The following is a 21074-nucleotide window of genomic DNA, read 5'->3' as shown; positions in this document are numbered from 1 at the left end:
AGGTTAGAGTTAATTAAGACCACAATTTGGCTAACACTTGGACAATTCTTAGCCACTAATTTTTCTCTTTCTTCCCCTTGCTTATAAGCCACAAATTTCGGTCCCCTTAGCTGTAATATAAGAAGATATTTTGGCTCAAATATCAATAAGCTTGTGGTGCAAGAAAGTGGTGGTCCAGTGGTGCGTTCAAACGGTAGTGCGCGGGACCCGCCGGTTCGCGCCGTTTTTCTTAAAAACTCACGTACTAGGGTTTTTACTTCCCATTCACTAACCTTATTTTACTGCTACTACTCACATATTATTTTTCACTTAAAAGTCACTTTTAATCTCCAAATTTAATCCTTACTCTGTACCGAAAATTCATCCGGCGAAAAATCGCAAAAACCCTAATTTTACTCCAAACTTGAAACCAAAGCGTAAAACCTTATTTTCTAGGTTTATTTACACTTATCATGGGATAATTGGATAGTAGGGCTTTAATAAATGATAATCTTCAAATAAAAAGAAATTTTTAAGAAAACGTGAGGAATTTTCCAATTCCAGTAATTAAAATTAGGGTTTCAATTAAAATATGAGAGATTTAGGAAAACCGGTTAGTCACAAGTAAACTAGGGTTTTTGGCTACAATATTAGGGTTTCTAGTCTTTTAAACCAAAATAAGGTTTTAAATCAACCCAAAGAAATACACTTTAATATTTTCTTCACAAACAACCTCCTAATATTCTGGATGTTACAATCTCCCCTCCTTAAAAGAATTTCGTTCTCGAAATTCATACATGCACTTCGAATAACATAGGGTATTTTCCTTATATATTCGTTTCCGACTCTCAGGTCTCACTATAGCCAAAACTGAGTTAAATAGTAGGATCCAAGTGTGCCATCTCACAGATTCACTGGAACTCAAGTGATAGCCTGTCAGGCAGATCAACAGATCAGGGTAAGTAACTAAACACAAGTAATAATCTAACCATATACCGGTTGGTTGAAAAATCGAATGAGACGGACGGGAGGGTAGAACATAATCGGGGCAATATCTTAAAATGACATCAAGGAAGCATAACCAAGGGAAGAAGAAAGAAATCGGTCTTTGGCGAGACTTTCTCGACATATACTACAACCTAATCATCCTCTATAGGAACCCTAGCCAAACTATTACTCGATTCGTCCATGAAAACACTCCTGGGTGTTCAGGTACAAGAATCCACAATAAGGTAATTCACAACTCGAGCCGGCCGGTCCCAAGAGTAAATTACCCATATTAGAGATTCCTACCCAGCATACATATCTAAGGTCCCCAACAATAGACAATTGTTCCACACTTAACAAGTCAATCCCCACAGTCCAAGAACCTTCTCCCGGCACGAGCTCGATAGGAGCTCTGATACCATCTGTGACGACCCCACCTTTCCCTAAGGCGTACCAAAGGGTTCGGCAGACCGCCTGCCCAGCTCTCGCCAGGACTCACTCACTATCTCAATCGAGTCACGTACACACATCCATGAACCATAAATAACATTCCCAATTCAAGCTTATAATTTACATTAATAGAAATCGAAGTACAAAGTCTCAATACACCAAACTAGTTCAGAACGTATACAATCCAAGTACAACATGTTTCATTCGAGGAATAGCGCGAGTACAAGACCAAAAAGTCAAAAGTCAAACAAAAGGCTACGCTAGTCTTTTACAAGTCTCACGCATCACTCGTACCCCTGAAAGGAAAACAAATGGAGTGGAATGAGCTAAGAGCCCAGTGAGGTTCCAAATAGCAAATTGACCATTATTTATAAGTACGAGTTTTCGATATAGCAAAGTAACGAGCATAAAGTGTTCATAAAGTGTTCATAAATGTGAACAGTAGCACGTCAAGTAGCAATCTTAAAATGAGCGCATGTAGAAAATTTTTCAAAAGAAACAATAATCCAATAAACAATAATCATTCCAAAGTATAAGGATACGGATGACTCTCAGGGGTCAAATTCCCATTGCATTACCAGAAGCTTGATCCCGTAGTAGTTGACACTCCGTCAACTTTCAAGTAAGTAACCAATCCAGTAGAACACCACTTAAACGACTCTCCGTCCACCGTTCAACCCCCAGCTGGGCCCAAAATCCTCAAGAACACGGGTGGTAATACTCGAGTATACCGATTAGTCGAGGAGATATCACTCCACTCGACGATACAAGAGACCCAGGGTTCGTTACCCAATCGACCAAGCCCTTGCCGGCTCGACTAGAGTAACTCGCCACAGGGTTTCTGGAATTCCAGGAAGTGCGCGCATCATAAACAAGTATATCAAGTCAATTGCAACAATAAACAAGTATATCACGTAAGGGCAAGTGCGATAAAGTACACTCTTGCCCTTACAATTCACGTATATAACATGTAATCAGATTGGTCACGTATCAAGTTCAAGTATCAAGTTCAATTCGGTATTTGAAAGCACTCACCCAAAAGATATAGTGCTACTGGTCACTTTCAGGTTATACTCCGAGTTCGGAGTCCAAATCTGCGATAAAACTCAATTTGAGAACTTTGAAACATGACTAGAGTTCGAAACTTAGACGTTTCGTTCAATAAGAATCAAGAAATTGAAATTCACTTGGAGAATACTCGTGAGATACTCGCTCACTTTTTAAATGATAAAACTTTGTAACATTTATACTTGAAATGGTCATGCGAGTCGAAAGTACAAGGGAAAACGTACTTTGAGCAATCATTATTTCATTTCTCAAGGGTACAAGTTCGGCCAAGTCCTTACTTATATACCTCGAACAAGAAGACTCAAGTACCCTAGATGGTTCAAGTACTATTCATATCAACTCGACCCAAGTCGCAAGTGTATTTATATAGTCCTCGAGCGTAAATTTGGGCAGCATGCCCTTTGTGTTTACCTAATTTTCCAGCCATTTAGGCTTCATTATTTTTCTTCAACAACAGCCCAACAACATACATATCAGCAATTTATGTCAAGAGCCGTTCCATAGGCTCACAATATCATAACAACAAGAACCGCATCAAGTACAAGTGCAGAAATTCAATGTGGCACAAGACAGATTTGACGTATACAAGCGGAAATAACTTATCCAAGGCTACACTTATCGGATTAATACGAAACCTGTGCCATTTCGAAGCTAAGACACAAAGCTACAACATTTATGAAGGTCACTTAGTCCATTTCCTAATGTAACTTAGTAAAAATCTCAGACTACTAAACCAGAAACCAATTCATCGGCTGTTTAAACGCATTATGCTGTAGCGGACCTAACTCAGTGTACACAAGTCCGAATCAGGTTTTCTTTGAGGCATTTTAAAGCTACTTCAGAACACTACAACTTTTATGTTTTGGCCCAGAGCTAAATCAGAATGGATCCTGATCAAAAATCGTGATAAACTGGACTGAACTGAAGAAACGGACTGCTGGGAAATTCTTAAAACAGCAAGGGTATTTTGGACTTTTCACGACCTCCGTTGCTCCGATTGAGCTGAAATTTTACAGGCACCTATAAAATGCCATTCTATACAACTTTCCTTCTTTGACCAAAGGCCAATTCGGCCTCTAACATATAGGTACAATTTCGGACAGAATGCTTGGGAAATTTTCCAGAAATCTGGAATTTTTAGCTCTAAGTGTAATTTCCTCAAATTTCTGGTTCTAATCACCACTAAACAACCTTATATAACCTTAATTGCAACATTTACACATCATACATCACATTGAGCAGAAAATCAGAACCCCTAGTTCATCAAATAAATTGGGGAAAACCTCTAAATCATGCTAATCATCCATGATTCCACCACTATAATCAAACTACTAACTTAATTTAACAAAATCAAAAGCAAAACTTAGAGAGATGAGTTCTCTTACCTTGGTTAGAAGTCTCTAAAAGCAGCCCCAAGCTTTCCTTTTCCAAACTTTCACCACCAAACACTAACTAACCACTCAAAGACAAGATTAATCGGTTTCTTTTGTTTGATTTCTCACTTTGTTGGTGGATTGAAGAAGAAATGGAGAAGAGTTTTGTTTTTCCTCTCTTGTTCTTACTCTCTCTCTCTCTCGGCTCTTAGCAGCAGAAAATGAAGAGAAATGAAGCTGATTTTTGTCTTATAAGGAGTAAGAAGGTTAGAGTTAATTAAGACCACAATTTGGCTAACACTTGGACAATTCTTAGCCACTAATTTTTCTCTTTCTTCCCCTTGCTTATAAGCCACAAATTTCGGTCCCCTTAGCTGTAATATAAGAAGATATTTTGGCTCAAATATCAATAAGCTTGTGGTGCAAGAAAGTGGTGGTCCAGTGGTGCGTTCAAACGGTAGTGCGCGGGACCCGCCGGTTCGCGCCGTTTTTCTTAAAAACTCACGTACTAGGGTTTTTACTTCCCATTCACTAACCTTATTTTACTGCTACTACTCACATATTATTTTTCACTTAAAAGTCACTTTTAATCTCCAAATTTAATCCTTACTCTGTACCGAAAATTCATCCGGCGAAAAATCGCAAAAACCCTAATTTTACTCCAAACTTGAAACCAAAGCGTAAAACCTTATTTTCTAGGTTTATTTACACTTATCATGGGATAATTGGATAGTAGGGCTTTAATAAATGATAATCTTCAAATAAAAAGAAATTTTTAAGAAAACGTGAGGAATTTTCCAATTCCAGTAATTAAAATTAGGGTTTCAATTAAAATATGAGAGATTTAGGAAAACCGGTTAGTCACAAGTAAACTAGGGTTTTTGGCTACAATATTAGGGTTTCTAGTCTTTTAAACCAAAATAAGGTTTTAAATCAACCCAAAGAAATACACTTTAATATTTTCTTCACAAACAACCTCCTAATATTCTGGATGTTACAATCTCCCCTCCTTAAAAGAATTTCGTTCTCGAAATTCATACATGCACTTCGAATAACATAGGGTATTTTCCTTATATATTCGTTTCCGACTCTCAGGTCTCACTATAGCCAAAACTGAGTTAAATAGTAGGATCCAAGTGTGCCATCTCACAGATTCACTGGAACTCAAGTGATAGCCTGTCAGGCAGATCAACAGATCAGGGTAAGTAACTAAACACAAGTAATAATCTAACCATATACCGGTTGGTTGAAAAATCGAATGAGACGGACGGGAGGGTAGAACATAATCGGGGCAATATCTTAAAATGACATCAAGGAAGCATAACCAAGGGAAGAAGAAAGAAATCGGTCTTTGGCGAGACTTTCTCGACATATACTACAACCTAATCATCCTCTATAGGAACCCTAGCCAAACTATTACTCGATTCGTCCATGAAAACACTCCTGGGTGTTCAGGTACAAGAATCCACAATAAGGTAATTCACAACTCGAGCCGGCCGGTCCCAAGAGTAAATTACCCATATTAGAGATTCCTACCCAGCATACATATCTAAGGTCCCCAACAATAGACAATTGTTCCACACTTAACAAGTCAATCCCCACAGTCCAAGAACCTTCTCCCGGCACGAGCTCGATAGGAGCTCTGATACCATCTGTGACGACCCCACCTTTCCCTAAGGCGTACCAAAGGGTTCGGCAGACCGCCTGCCCAGCTCTCGCCAGGACTCACTCACTATCTCAATCGAGTCACGTACACACATCCATGAACCATAAATAACATTCCCAATTCAAGCTTATAATTTACATTAATAGAAATCGAAGTACAAAGTCTCAATACACCAAACTAGTTCAGAACGTATACAATCCAAGTACAACATGTTTCATTCGAGGAATAGCGCGAGTACAAGACCAAAAAGTCAAAAGTCAAACAAAAGGCTACGCTAGTCTTTTACAAGTCTCACGCATCACTCGTACCCCTGAAAGGAAAACAAATGGAGTGGAATGAGCTAAGAGCCCAGTGAGGTTCCAAATAGCAAATTGACCATTATTTATAAGTACGAGTTTTCGATATAGCAAAGTAACGAGCATAAAGTGTTCATAAAGTGTTCATAAATGTGAACAGTAGCACGTCAAGTAGCAATCTTAAAATGAGCGCATGTAGAAAATTTTTCAAAAGAAACAATAATCCAATAAACAATAATCATTCCAAAGTATAAGGATACGGATGACTCTCAGGGGTCAAATTCCCATTGCATTACCAGAAGCTTGATCCCGTAGTAGTTGACACTCCGTCAACTTTCAAGTAAGTAACCAATCCAGTAGAACACCACTTAAACGACTCTCCGTCCACCGTTCAACCCCCAGCTGGGCCCAAAATCCTCAAGAACACGGGTGGTAATACTCGAGTATACCGATTAGTCGAGGAGATATCACTCCACTCGACGATACAAGAGACCCAGGGTTCGTTACCCAATCGACCAAGCCCTTGCCGGCTCGACTAGAGTAACTCGCCACAGGGTTTCTGGAATTCCAGGAAGTGCGCGCATCATAAACAAGTATATCAAGTCAATTGCAACAATAAACAAGTATATCACGTAAGGGCAAGTGCGATAAAGTACACTCTTGCCCTTACAATTCACGTATATAACATGTAATCAGATTGGTCACGTATCAAGTTCAAGTATCAAGTTCAATTCGGTATTTGAAAGCACTCACCCAAAAGATATAGTGCTACTGGTCACTTTCAGGTTATACTCCGAGTTCGGAGTCCAAATCTGCGATAAAACTCAATTTGAGAACTTTGAAACATGACTAGAGTTCGAAACTTAGACGTTTCGTTCAATAAGAATCAAGAAATTGAAATTCACTTGGAGAATACTCGTGAGATACTCGCTCACTTTTTAAATGATAAAACTTTGTAACATTTATACTTGAAATGGTCATGCGAGTCGAAAGTACAAGGGAAAACGTACTTTGAGCAATCATTATTTCATTTCTCAAGGGTACAAGTTCGGCCAAGTCCTTACTTATATACCTCGAACAAGAAGACTCAAGTACCCTAGATGGTTCAAGTACTATTCATATCAACTCGACCCAAGTCGCAAGTGTATTTATATAGTCCTCGAGCGTAAATTTGGGCAGCATGCCCTTTGTGTTTACCTAATTTTCCAGCCATTTAGGCTTCATTATTTTTCTTCAACAACAGCCCAACAACATACATATCAGCAATTTATGTCAAGAGCCGTTCCATAGGCTCACAATATCATAACAACAAGAACCGCATCAAGTACAAGTGCAGAAATTCAATGTGGCACAAGACAGATTTGACGTATACAAGCGGAAATAACTTATCCAAGGCTACACTTATCGGATTAATACGAAACCTGTGCCATTTCGAAGCTAAGACACAAAGCTACAACATTTATGAAGGTCACTTAGTCCATTTCCTAATGTAACTTAGTAAAAATCTCAGACTACTAAACCAGAAACCAATTCATCGGCTGTTTAAACGCATTATGCTGTAGCGGACCTAACTCAGTGTACACAAGTCCGAATCAGGTTTTCTTTGAGGCATTTTAAAGCTACTTCAGAACACTACAACTTTTATGTTTTGGCCCAGAGCTAAATCAGAATGGATCCTGATCAAAAATCGTGATAAACTGGACTGAACTGAAGAAACGGACTGCTGGGAAATTCTTAAAACAGCAAGGGTATTTTGGACTTTTCACGACCTCCGTTGCTCCGATTGAGCTGAAATTTTACAGGCACCTATAAAATGCCATTCTCTACAACTTTCCTTCTTTGACCAAAGGCCAATTCGGCCTCTAACATATAGGTACAATTTCGGACAGAATGCTTGGGAAATTTTCCAGAAATCTGGAATTTTTAGCTCTAAGTGTAATTTCCTCAAATTTCTGGTTCTAATCACCACTAAACAACCTTATATAACCTTAATTGCAACATTTACACATCATACATCACATTGAGCAGAAAATCAGAACCCCTAGTTCATCAAATAAATTGGGGAAAACCTCTAAATCATGCTAATCATCCATGATTCCACCACTATAATCAAACTACTAACTTAATTTAACAAAATCAAAAGCAAAACTTAGAGAGATGAGTTCTCTTACCTTGGTTAGAAGTCTCTAAAAGCAGCCCCAAGCTTTCCTTTTCCAAACTTTCACCACCAAACACTAACTAACCACTCAAAGACAAGATTAATCGGTTTCTTTTGTTTGATTTCTCACTTTGTTGGTGGATTGAAGAAGAAATGGAGAAGAGTTTTGTTTTTCCTCTCTTGTTCTTACTCTCTCTCTCTCTCGGCTCTTAGCAGCAGAAAATGAAGAGAAATGAAGCTGATTTTTGTCTTATAAGGAGTAAGAAGGTTAGAGTTAATTAAGACCACAATTTGGCTAACACTTGGACAATTCTTAGCCACTAATTTTTCTCTTTCTTCCCCTTGCTTATAAGCCACAAATTTCGGTCCCCTTAGCTGTAATATAAGAAGATATTTTGGCTCAAATATCAATAAGCTTGTGGTGCAAGAAAGTGGTGGTCCAGTGGTGCGTTCAAACGGTAGTGCGCGGGACCCGCCGGTTCGCGCCGTTTTTCTTAAAAACTCACGTACTAGGGTTTTTACTTCCCATTCACTAACCTTATTTTACTGCTACTACTCACATATTATTTTTCACTTAAAAGTCACTTTTAATCTCCAAATTTAATCCTTACTCTGTACCGAAAATTCATCCGGCGAAAAATCGCAAAAACCCTAATTTTACTCCAAACTTGAAACCAAAGCGTAAAACCTTATTTTCTAGGTTTATTTACACTTATCATGGGATAATTGGATAGTAGGGCTTTAATAAATGATAATCTTCAAATAAAAAGAAATTTTTAAGAAAACGTGAGGAATTTTCCAATTCCAGTAATTAAAATTAGGGTTTCAATTAAAATATGAGAGATTTAGGAAAACCGGTTAGTCACAAGTAAACTAGGGTTTTTGGCTACAATATTAGGGTTTCTAGTCTTTTAAACCAAAATAAGGTTTTAAATCAACCCAAAGAAATACACTTTAATATTTTCTTCACAAACAACCTCCTAATATTCTGGATGTTACAATCTCCCCTCCTTAAAAGAATTTCGTTCTCGAAATTCATACATGCACTTCGAATAACATAGGGTATTTTCCTTATATATTCGTTTCCGACTCTCAGGTCTCACTATAGCCAAAACTGAGTTAAATAGTAGGATCCAAGTGTGCCATCTCACAGATTCACTGGAACTCAAGTGATAGCCTGTCAGGCAGATCAACAGATCAGGGTAAGTAACTAAACACAAGTAATAATCTAACCATATACCGGTTGGTTGAAAAATCGAATGAGACGGACGGGAGGGTAGAACATAATCGGGGCAATATCTTAAAATGACATCAAGGAAGCATAACCAAGGGAAGAAGAAAGAAATCGGTCTTTGGCGAGACTTTCTCGACATATACTACAACCTAATCATCCTCTATAGGAACCCTAGCCAAACTATTACTCGATTCGTCCATGAAAACACTCCTGGGTGTTCAGGTACAAGAATCCACAATAAGGTAATTCACAACTCGAGCCGGCCGGTCCCAAGAGTAAATTACCCATATTAGAGATTCCTACCCAGCATACATATCTAAGGTCCCCAACAATAGACAATTGTTCCACACTTAACAAGTCAATCCCCACAGTCCAAGAACCTTCTCCCGGCACGAGCTCGATAGGAGCTCTGATACCATCTGTGACGACCCCACCTTTCCCTAAGGCGTACCAAAGGGTTCGGCAGACCGCCTGCCCAGCTCTCGCCAGGACTCACTCACTATCTCAATCGAGTCACGTACACACATCCATGAACCATAAATAACATTCCCAATTCAAGCTTATAATTTACATTAATAGAAATCGAAGTACAAAGTCTCAATACACCAAACTAGTTCAGAACGTATACAATCCAAGTACAACATGTTTCATTCGAGGAATAGCGCGAGTACAAGACCAAAAAGTCAAAAGTCAAACAAAAGGCTACGCTAGTCTTTTACAAGTCTCACGCATCACTCGTACCCCTGAAAGGAAAACAAATGGAGTGGAATGAGCTAAGAGCCCAGTGAGGTTCCAAATAGCAAATTGACCATTATTTATAAGTACGAGTTTTCGATATAGCAAAGTAACGAGCATAAAGTGTTCATAAAGTGTTCATAAATGTGAACAGTAGCACGTCAAGTAGCAATCTTAAAATGAGCGCATGTAGAAAATTTTTCAAAAGAAACAATAATCCAATAAACAATAATCATTCCAAAGTATAAGGATACGGATGACTCTCAGGGGTCAAATTCCCATTGCATTACCAGAAGCTTGATCCCGTAGTAGTTGACACTCCGTCAACTTTCAAGTAAGTAACCAATCCAGTAGAACACCACTTAAACGACTCTCCGTCCACCGTTCAACCCCCAGCTGGGCCCAAAATCCTCAAGAACACGGGTGGTAATACTCGAGTATACCGATTAGTCGAGGAGATATCACTCCACTCGACGATACAAGAGACCCAGGGTTCGTTACCCAATCGACCAAGCCCTTGCCGGCTCGACTAGAGTAACTCGCCACAGGGTTTCTGGAATTCCAGGAAGTGCGCGCATCATAAACAAGTATATCAAGTCAATTGCAACAATAAACAAGTATATCACGTAAGGGCAAGTGCGATAAAGTACACTCTTGCCCTTACAATTCACGTATATAACATGTAATCAGATTGGTCACGTATCAAGTTCAAGTATCAAGTTCAATTCGGTATTTGAAAGCACTCACCCAAAAGATATAGTGCTACTGGTCACTTTCAGGTTATACTCCGAGTTCGGAGTCCAAATCTGCGATAAAACTCAATTTGAGAACTTTGAAACATGACTAGAGTTCGAAACTTAGACGTTTCGTTCAATAAGAATCAAGAAATTGAAATTCACTTGGAGAATACTCGTGAGATACTCGCTCACTTTTTAAATGATAAAACTTTGTAACATTTATACTTGAAATGGTCATGCGAGTCGAAAGTACAAGGGAAAACGTACTTTGAGCAATCATTATTTCATTTCTCAAGGGTACAAGTTCGGCCAAGTCCTTACTTATATACCTCGAACAAGAAGACTCAAGTACCCTAGATGGTTCAAGTACTATTCATATCAACTCGACCCAAGTCGCAAGTGTATTTATATAGTCCTCGAGCGTAAATTTGGGCAGCATGCCCTTTGTGTTTACCTAATTTTCCAGCCATTTAGGCTTCATTATTTTTCTTCAACAACAGCCCAACAACATACATATCAGCAATTTATGTCAAGAGCCGTTCCATAGGCTCACAATATCATAACAACAAGAACCGCATCAAGTACAAGTGCAGAAATTCAATGTGGCACAAGACAGATTTGACGTATACAAGCGGAAATAACTTATCCAAGGCTACACTTATCGGATTAATACGAAACCTGTGCCATTTCGAAGCTAAGACACAAAGCTACAACATTTATGAAGGTCACTTAGTCCATTTCCTAATGTAACTTAGTAAAAATCTCAGACTACTAAACCAGAAACCAATTCATCGGCTGTTTAAACGCATTATGCTGTAGCGGACCTAACTCAGTGTACACAAGTCCGAATCAGGTTTTCTTTGAGGCATTTTAAAGCTACTTCAGAACACTACAACTTTTATGTTTTGGCCCAGAGCTAAATCAGAATGGATCCTGATCAAAAATCGTGATAAACTGGACTGAACTGAAGAAACGGACTGCTGGGAAATTCTTAAAACAGCAAGGGTATTTTGGACTTTTCACGACCTCCGTTGCTCCGATTGAGCTGAAATTTTACAGGCACCTATAAAATGCCATTCTCTACAACTTTCCTTCTTTGACCAAAGGCCAATTCGGCCTCTAACATATAGGTACAATTTCGGACAGAATGCTTGGGAAATTTTCCAGAAATCTGGAATTTTTAGCTCTAAGTGTAATTTCCTCAAATTTCTGGTTCTAATCACCACTAAACAACCTTATATAACCTTAATTGCAACATTTACACATCATACATCACATTGAGCAGAAAATCAGAACCCCTAGTTCATCAAATAAATTGGGGAAAACCTCTAAATCATGCTAATCATCCATGATTCCACCACTATAATCAAACTACTAACTTAATTTAACAAAATCAAAAGCAAAACTTAGAGAGATGAGTTCTCTTACCTTGGTTAGAAGTCTCTAAAAGCAGCCCCAAGCTTTCCTTTTCCAAACTTTCACCACCAAACACTAACTAACCACTCAAAGACAAGATTAATCGGTTTCTTTTGTTTGATTTCTCACTTTGTTGGTGGATTGAAGAAGAAATGGAGAAGAGTTTTGTTTTTCCTCTCTTGTTCTTACTCTCTCTCTCTCTCGGCTCTTAGCAGCAGAAAATGAAGAGAAATGAAGCTGATTTTTGTCTTATAAGGAGTAAGAAGGTTAGAGTTAATTAAGACCACAATTTGGCTAACACTTGGACAATTCTTAGCCACTAATTTTTCTCTTTCTTCCCCTTGCTTATAAGCCACAAATTTCGGTCCCCTTAGCTGTAATATAAGAAGATATTTTGGCTCAAATATCAATAAGCTTGTGGTGCAAGAAAGTGGTGGTCCAGTGGTGCGTTCAAACGGTAGTGCGCGGGACCCGCCGGTTCGCGCCGTTTTTCTTAAAAACTCACGTACTAGGGTTTTTACTTCCCATTCACTAACCTTATTTTACTGCTACTACTCACATATTATTTTTCACTTAAAAGTCACTTTTAATCTCCAAATTTAATCCTTACTCTGTACCGAAAATTCATCCGGCGAAAAATCGCAAAAACCCTAATTTTACTCCAAACTTGAAACCAAAGCGTAAAACCTTATTTTCTAGGTTTATTTACACTTATCATGGGATAATTGGATAGTAGGGCTTTAATAAATGATAATCTTCAAATAAAAAGAAATTTTTAAGAAAACGTGAGGAATTTTCCAATTCCAGTAATTAAAATTAGGGTTTCAATTAAAATATGAGAGATTTAGGAAAACCGGTTAGTCACAAGTAAACTAGGGTTTTTGGCTACAATATTAGGGTTTCTAGTCTTTTAAACCAAAATAAGGTTTTAAATCAACCCAAAGAAATACACTTTAATATTTTCTTCACAAACAACCTCCTAATATTCTGGATGTTACAATCTCCCCTCCTTAAAAGAATTTCGTTCTCGAAATTCATACATGCACTTCGAATAACATAGGGTATTTTCCTTATATATTCGTTTCCGACTCTCAGGTCTCACTATAGCCAAAACTGAGTTAAATAGTAGGATCCAAGTGTGCCATCTCACAGATTCACTGGAACTCAAGTGATAGCCTGTCAGGCAGATCAACAGATCAGGGTAAGTAACTAAACACAAGTAATAATCTAACCATATACCGGTTGGTTGAAAAATCGAATGAGACGGACGGGAGGGTAGAACATAATCGGGGCAATATCTTAAAATGACATCAAGGAAGCATAACCAAGGGAAGAAGAAAGAAATCGGTCTTTGGCGAGACTTTCTCGACATATACTACAACCTAATCATCCTCTATAGGAACCCTAGCCAAACTATTACTCGATTCGTCCATGAAAACACTCCTGGGTGTTCAGGTACAAGAATCCACAATAAGGTAATTCACAACTCGAGCCGGCCGGTCCCAAGAGTAAATTACCCATATTAGAGATTCCTACCCAGCATACATATCTAAGGTCCCCAACAATAGACAATTGTTCCACACTTAACAAGTCAATCCCCACAGTCCAAGAACCTTCTCCCGGCACGAGCTCGATAGGAGCTCTGATACCATCTGTGACGACCCCACCTTTCCCTAAGGCGTACCAAAGGGTTCGGCAGACCGCCTGCCCAGCTCTCGCCAGGACTCACTCACTATCTCAATCGAGTCACGTACACACATCCATGAACCATAAATAACATTCCCAATTCAAGCTTATAATTTACATTAATAGAAATCGAAGTACAAAGTCTCAATACACCAAACTAGTTCAGAACGTATACAATCCAAGTACAACATGTTTCATTCGAGGAATAGCGCGAGTACAAGACCAAAAAGTCAAAAGTCAAACAAAAGGCTACGCTAGTCTTTTACAAGTCTCACGCATCACTCGTACCCCTGAAAGGAAAACAAATGGAGTGGAATGAGCTAAGAGCCCAGTGAGGTTCCAAATAGCAAATTGACCATTATTTATAAGTACGAGTTTTCGATATAGCAAAGTAACGAGCATAAAGTGTTCATAAAGTGTTCATAAATGTGAACAGTAGCACGTCAAGTAGCAATCTTAAAATGAGCGCATGTAGAAAATTTTTCAAAAGAAACAATAATCCAATAAACAATAATCATTCCAAAGTATAAGGATACGGATGACTCTCAGGGGTCAAATTCCCATTGCATTACCAGAAGCTTGATCCCGTAGTAGTTGACACTCCGTCAACTTTCAAGTAAGTAACCAATCCAGTAGAACACCACTTAAACGACTCTCCGTCCACCGTTCAACCCCCAGCTGGGCCCAAAATCCTCAAGAACACGGGTGGTAATACTCGAGTATACCGATTAGTCGAGGAGATATCACTCCACTCGACGATACAAGAGACCCAGGGTTCGTTACCCAATCGACCAAGCCCTTGCCGGCTCGACTAGAGTAACTCGCCACAGGGTTTCTGGAATTCCAGGAAGTGCGCGCATCATAAACAAGTATATCAAGTCAATTGCAACAATAAACAAGTATATCACGTAAGGGCAAGTGCGATAAAGTACACTCTTGCCCTTACAATTCACGTATATAACATGTAATCAGATTGGTCACGTATCAAGTTCAAGTATCAAGTTCAATTCGGTATTTGAAAGCACTCACCCAAAAGATATAGTGCTACTGGTCACTTTCAGGTTATACTCCGAGTTCGGAGTCCAAATCTGCGATAAAACTCAATTTGAGAACTTTGAAACATGACTAGAGTTCGAAACTTAGACGTTTCGTTCAATAAGAATCAAGAAATTGAAATTCACTTGGAGAATACTCGTGAGATACTCGCTCACTTTTTAAATGATAAAACTTTGTAACATTTATACTTGAAATGGTCATGCGAGTCGAAAGTACAAGGGAAAACGTACTTTGAGCAATCATTATTTCATTTCTCAAGGGTACAAGTTCGGCCAAGTCCTTACTTATATACCTCGAACAAGAAGACTCAAGTACCCTAGATGGTTCAAGTACTATTCATATCAACTCGACCCAAGTCGCAAGTGTATTTATATAGTCCTCGAGCGTAAATTTGGGCAGCATGCCCTTTGTGTTTACCTAATTTTCCAGCCATTTAGGCTTCATTATTTTTCTTCAACAACAGCCCAACAACATACATATCAGCAATTTATGTCAAGAGCCGTTCCATAGGCTCACAATATCATAACAACAAGAACCGCATCAAGTACAAGTGCAGAAATTCAATGTGGCACAAGACAGATTTGACGTATACAAGCGGAAATAACTTATCCAAGGCTACACTTATCGGATTAATACGAAACCTGTGCCATTTCGAAGCTAAGACACAAAGCTACAACATTTATGAAGGTCACTTAGTCCATTTCCTAATGTAACTTAGTAAAAATCTCAGACTACTAAACCAGAAACCAATTCATCGGCTGTTTAAACGCATTATGCTGTAGCGGACCTAACTCAGTGTACACAAGTCCGAATCAGGTTTTCTTTGAGGCATTTTAAAGCTACTTCAGAACACTACAACTTTTATGTTTTGGCCCAGAGCTAAATCAGAATGGATCCTGATCAAAAATCGTGATAAACTGGACTGAACTGAAGAAACGGACTGCTGGGAAATTCTTAAAACAGCAAGGGTATTTTGGACTTTTCACGACCTCCGTTGCTCCGATTGAGCTGAAATTTTACAGGCACCTATAAAATGCCATTCTCTACAACTTTCCTTCTTTGACCAAAGGCCAATTCGGCCTCTAACATATAGGTACAATTTCGGACAGAATGCTTGGGAAATTTTCCAGAAATCTGGAATTTTTAGCTCTAAGTGTAATTTCCTCAAATTTCTGGTTCTAATCACCACTAAACAACCTTATATAACCTTAATTGCAACATTTACACATCATACATCACATTGAGCAGAAAATCAGAACCCCTAGTTCATCAAATAAATTGGGGAAAACCTCTAAATCATGCTAATCATCCATGATTCCACCACTATAATCAAACTACTAACTTAATTTAACAAAATCAAAAGCAAAACTTAGAGAGATGAGTTCTCTTACCTTGGTTAGAAGTCTCTAAAAGCAGCCCCAAGCTTTCCTTTTCCAAACTTTCACCACCAAACACTAACTAACCACTCAAAGACAAGATTAATCGGTTTCTTTTGTTTGATTTCTCACTTTGTTGGTGGATTGAAGAAGAAATGGAGAAGAGTTTTGTTTTTCCTCTCTTGTTCTTACTCTCTCTCTCTCTCGGCTCTTAGCAGCAGAAAATGAAGAGAAATGAAGCTGATTTTTGTCTTATAAGGAGTAAGAAGGTTAGAGTTAATTAAGACCACAATTTGGCTAACACTTGGACAATTCTTAGCCACTAATTTTTCTCTTTCTTCCCCTTGCTTATAAGCCACAAATTTCGGTCCCCTTAGCTGTAATATAAGAAGGTATTTTGGCTCAAATATCAATAAGCTTGTGGTGCAAGAAAGTGGTGGTCCAGTGGTGCGTTCAAACGGTAGTGCGCGGGACCCGCCGGTTCGCGCCGTTTTTCTTAAAAACTCACGTACTAGGGTTTTTACTTCCCATTCACTAACCTTATTTTACTGCTACTACTCACATATTATTTTTCACTTAAAAGTCACTTTTAATCTCCAAATTTAATCCTTACTCTGTACCGAAAATTCATCCGGCGAAAAATCGCAAAAACCCTAATTTTACTCCAAACTTGAAACCAAAGCGTAAAACCTTATTTTCTAGGTTTATTTACACTTATCATGGGATAATTGGATAGTAGGGCTTTAATAAATGATAATCTTCAAATAAAAAGAAATTTTTAAGAAAACGTGAGGAATTTTCCAATTCCAGTAATTAAAATTAGGGTTTCAATTAAAATATGAGAGATTTAGGAAAACCGGTTAGTCACAAGTAAACTAGGGTTTTTGGCTACAATATTAGGGTTTCTAGTCTTTTAAACCAAAATAAGGTTTTAAATCAACCCAAAGAAATACACTTTAATATTTTCTTCACAAACAACCTCCTAATATTCTGGATGTTACAATCTCCCCTCCTTAAAAGAATTTCGTTCTCGAAATTCATACATGCACTTCGAATAACATAGGGTATTTTCCTTATATATTCGTTTCCGACTCTCAGGTCTCACTATAGCCAAAACTGAGTTAAATAGTAGGATCCAAGTGTGCCATCTCACAGATTCACTGGAACTCAAGTGATAGCCTGTCAGGCAGATCAACAGATCAGGGTAAGTAACTAAACACAAGTAATAATCTAACCATATACCGGTTGGTTGAAAAATCGAATGAGACGGACGGGAGGGTAGAACATAATCGGGGCAATATCTTAAAATGACATCAAGGAAGCATAACCAAGGGAAGAAGAAAGAAATCGGTCTTTGGCGAGACTTTCTCGACATATACTACAACCTAATCATCCTCTATAGGAACCCTAGCCAAACTATTACTCGATTCGTCCATGAAAACACTCCTGGGTGTTCAGGTACAAGAATCCACAATAAGGTAATTCACAACTCGAGCCGGCCGGTCCCAAGAGTAAATTACCCATATTAGAGATTCCTACCCAGCATACATATCTAAGGTCCCCAACAATAGACAATTGTTCCACACTTAACAAGTCAATCCCCACAGTCCAAGAACCTTCTCCCGGCACGAGCTCGATAGGAGCTCTGATACCATCTGTGACGACCCCACCTTTCCCTAAGGCGTACCAAAGGGTTCGGCAGACCGCCTGCCCAGCTCTCGCCAGGACTCACTCACTATCTCAATCGAGTCACGTACACACATCCATGAACCATAAATAACATTCCCAATTCAAGCTTATAATTTACATTAATAGAAATCGAAGTACAAAGTCTCAATACACCAAACTAGTTCAGAACGTATACAATCCAAGTACAACATGTTTCATTCGAGGAATAGCGCGAGTACAAGACCAAAAAGTCAAAAGTCAAACAAAAGGCTACGCTAGTCTTTTACAAGTCTCACGCATCACTCGTACCCCTGAAAGGAAAACAAATGGAGTGGAATGAGCTAAGAGCCCAGTGAGGTTCCAAATAGCAAATTGACCATTATTTATAAGTACGAGTTTTCGATATAGCAAAGTAACGAGCATAAAGTGTTCATAAAGTGTTCATAAATGTGAACAGTAGCACGTCAAGTAGCAATCTTAAAATGAGCGCATGTAGAAAATTTTTCAAAAGAAACAATAATCCAATAAACAATAATCATTCCAAAGTATAAGGATACGGATGACTCTCAGGGGTCAAATTCCCATTGCATTACCAGAAGCTTGATCCCGTAGTAGTTGACACTCCGTCAACTTTCAAGTAAGTAACCAATCCAGTAGAACACCACTTAAACGACTCTCCGTCCACCGTTCAACCCCCAGCTGGGCCCAAAATCCTCAAGAACACGGGTGGTAATACTCGAGTATACCGATTAGTCGAGGAGATATCACTCCACTCGACGATACAAGAGACCCAGGGTTCGTTACCCAATCGACCAAGCCCTTGCCGGCTCGACTAGAGTAACTCGCCACAGGGTTTCTGGAATTCCAGGAAGTGCGCGCATCATAAACAAGTATATCAAGTCAATTGCAACAATAAACAAGTATATCACGTAAGGGCAAGTGCGATAAAGTACACTCTTGCCCTTACAATTCACGTATATAACATGTAATCAGATTGGTCACGTATCAAGTTCAAGTATCAAGTTCAATTCGGTATTTGAAAGCACTCACCCAAAAGATATAGTGCTACTGGTCACTTTCAGGTTATACTCCGAGTTCGGAGTCCAAATCTGCGATAAAACTCAATTTGAGAACTTTGAAACATGACTAGAGTTCGAAACTTAGACGTTTCGTTCAATAAGAATCAAGAAATTGAAATTCACTTGGAGAATACTCGTGAGATACTCGCTCACTTTTTAAATGATAAAACTTTGTAACATTTATACTTGAAATGGTCATGCGAGTCGAAAGTACAAGGGAAAACGTACTTTGAGCAATCATTATTTCATTTCTCAAGGGTACAAGTTCGGCCAAGTCCTTACTTATATACCTCGAACAAGAAGACTCAAGTACCCTAGATGGTTCAAGTACTATTCATATCAACTCGACCCAAGTCGCAAGTGTATTTATATAGTCCTCGAGCGTAAATTTGGGCAGCATGCCCTTTGTGTTTACCTAATTTTCCAGCCATTTAGGCTTCATTATTTTTCTTCAACAACAGCCCAACAACATACATATCAGCAATTTATGTCAAGAGCCGTTCCATAGGCTCACAATATCATAACAACAAGAACCGCATCAAGTACAAGTGCAGAAATTCAATGTGGCACAAGACAGATTTGACGTATACAAGCGGAAATAACTTATCCAAGGCTACACTTATCGGATTAATACGAAACCTGTGCCATTTCGAAGCTAAGACACAAAGCTACAACATTTATGAAGGTCACTTAGTCCATTTCCTAATGTAACTTAGTAAAAATCTCAGACTACTAAACCAGAAACCAATTCATCGGCTGTTTAAACGCATTATGCTGTAGCGGACCTAACTCAGTGTACACAAGTCCGAATCAGGTTTTCTTTGAGGCATTTTAAAGCTACTTCAGAACACTACAACTTTTATGTTTTGGCCCAGAGCTAAATCAGAATGGATCCTGATCAAAAATCGTGATAAACTGGACTGAACTGAAGAAACGGACTGCTGGGAAATTCTTAAAACAGCAAGGGTATTTTGGACTTTTCACGACCTCCGTTGCTCCGATTGAGCTGAAATTTTACAGGCACCTATAAAATGCCATTCTCTACAACTTTCCTTCTTTGACCAAAGGCCAATTCGGCCTCTAACATATAGGTACAATTTCGGACAGAATGCTTGGGAAATTTTCCAGAAATCTGGAATTTTTAGCTCTAAGTGTAATTTCCTCAAATTTCTGGTTCTAATCACCACTAAACAACCTTATATAACCTTAATTGCAACATTTACACATCATACATCACATTGAGCAGAAAATCAGAACCCCTAGTTCATCAAATAAATTGGGGAAAACCTCTAAATCATGCTAATCATCCATGATTCCACCACTATAATCAAACTACTAACTTAATTTAACAAAATCAAAAGCAAAACTTAGAGAGATGAGTTCTCTTACCTTGGTTAGAAGTCTCTAAAAGCAGCCCCAAGCTTTCCTTTTCCAAACTTTCACCACCAAACACTAACTAACCACTCAAAGACAAGATTAATCGGTTTCTTTTGTTTGATTTCTCACTTTGTTGGTGGATTGAAGAAGAAATGGAGAAGAGTTTTGTTTTTCCTCTCTTGTTCTTACTCTCTCTCTCTCTCGGCTCTTAGCAGCAGAAAATGAAGAGAAATGAAGCTGATTTTTGTCTTATAAGGAGTAAGAAGGTTAGAGTTAATTAAGACCACAATTTGGCTAACACTTGGACAATTCTTAGCCACTAATTTTTCTCTTTCTTCCCCTTGCTTATAAGCCACAAATTTCGGTCCCCTTAGCTGTAATATAAGAAGGTATTTTGGCTCAAATATCAATAAGCTTGTGGTGCAAGAAAGTGGTGGTCCAGTGGTGCGTTCAAACGGTAGTGCGCGGGACCCGCCGGTTCGCGCCGTTTTTCTTAAAAACTCACGTACTAGGGTTTTTACTTCCCATTCACTAACCTTATTTTACTGCTACTACTCACATATTATTTTTCACTTAAAAGTCACTTTTAATCTCCAAATTTAATCCTTACTCTGTACCGAAAATTCATCCGGCGAAAAATCGCAAAAACCCTAATTTTACTCCAAACTTGAAACCAAAGCGTAAAACCTTATTTTCTAGGTTTATTTACACTTATCATGGGATAATTGGATAG

General features: G+C 38.6%; 5 long non-coding RNA genes across 5 annotated transcripts; all 5 read right to left on the bottom strand.

The window, feature by feature from the left end:
- Window positions 1-1510: 1510 nt before the first annotated feature.
- Window positions 1511-4057, bottom strand: LOC140006233 (uncharacterized). Its single transcript, XR_011813868.1, has 2 exons — window positions 3870-4057; window positions 1511-1712 (listed from the first exon to the last, which is right to left on the bottom strand). It is a non-coding gene; the product is annotated as an uncharacterized lncRNA (long non-coding RNA).
- A 1574-nt stretch (window positions 4058-5631) lies between these two features.
- Window positions 5632-8178, bottom strand: LOC140006232 (uncharacterized). Its single transcript, XR_011813867.1, has 2 exons — window positions 7991-8178; window positions 5632-5833 (listed from the first exon to the last, which is right to left on the bottom strand). It is a non-coding gene; the product is annotated as an uncharacterized lncRNA (long non-coding RNA).
- Window positions 8179-9752: 1574 nt separating this feature from the next.
- Window positions 9753-12299, bottom strand: LOC140006231 (uncharacterized). The gene is made up of 2 exons (XR_011813866.1): window positions 12112-12299; window positions 9753-9954 (listed from the first exon to the last, which is right to left on the bottom strand). It is a non-coding gene; the product is annotated as an uncharacterized lncRNA (long non-coding RNA).
- A 1574-nt stretch (window positions 12300-13873) lies between these two features.
- Window positions 13874-16420, bottom strand: LOC140006229 (uncharacterized). The gene is made up of 2 exons (XR_011813865.1): window positions 16233-16420; window positions 13874-14075 (listed from the first exon to the last, which is right to left on the bottom strand). It is a non-coding gene; the product is annotated as an uncharacterized lncRNA (long non-coding RNA).
- Window positions 16421-17994: 1574 nt separating this feature from the next.
- Window positions 17995-20541, bottom strand: LOC140006228 (uncharacterized). Its single transcript, XR_011813864.1, has 2 exons — window positions 20354-20541; window positions 17995-18196 (listed from the first exon to the last, which is right to left on the bottom strand). It is a non-coding gene; the product is annotated as an uncharacterized lncRNA (long non-coding RNA).
- Window positions 20542-21074: the final 533 nt, after the last annotated feature.

Source organism: Coffea arabica, chromosome 5e (assembly GCF_036785885.1).
Source record: "Coffea arabica cultivar ET-39 chromosome 5e, Coffea Arabica ET-39 HiFi, whole genome shotgun sequence".
Taxonomy (NCBI): Eukaryota; Viridiplantae; Streptophyta; class Magnoliopsida; order Gentianales; family Rubiaceae; genus Coffea; species Coffea arabica.
This window is presented reverse-complemented; position numbering and strand designations above follow the sequence as displayed.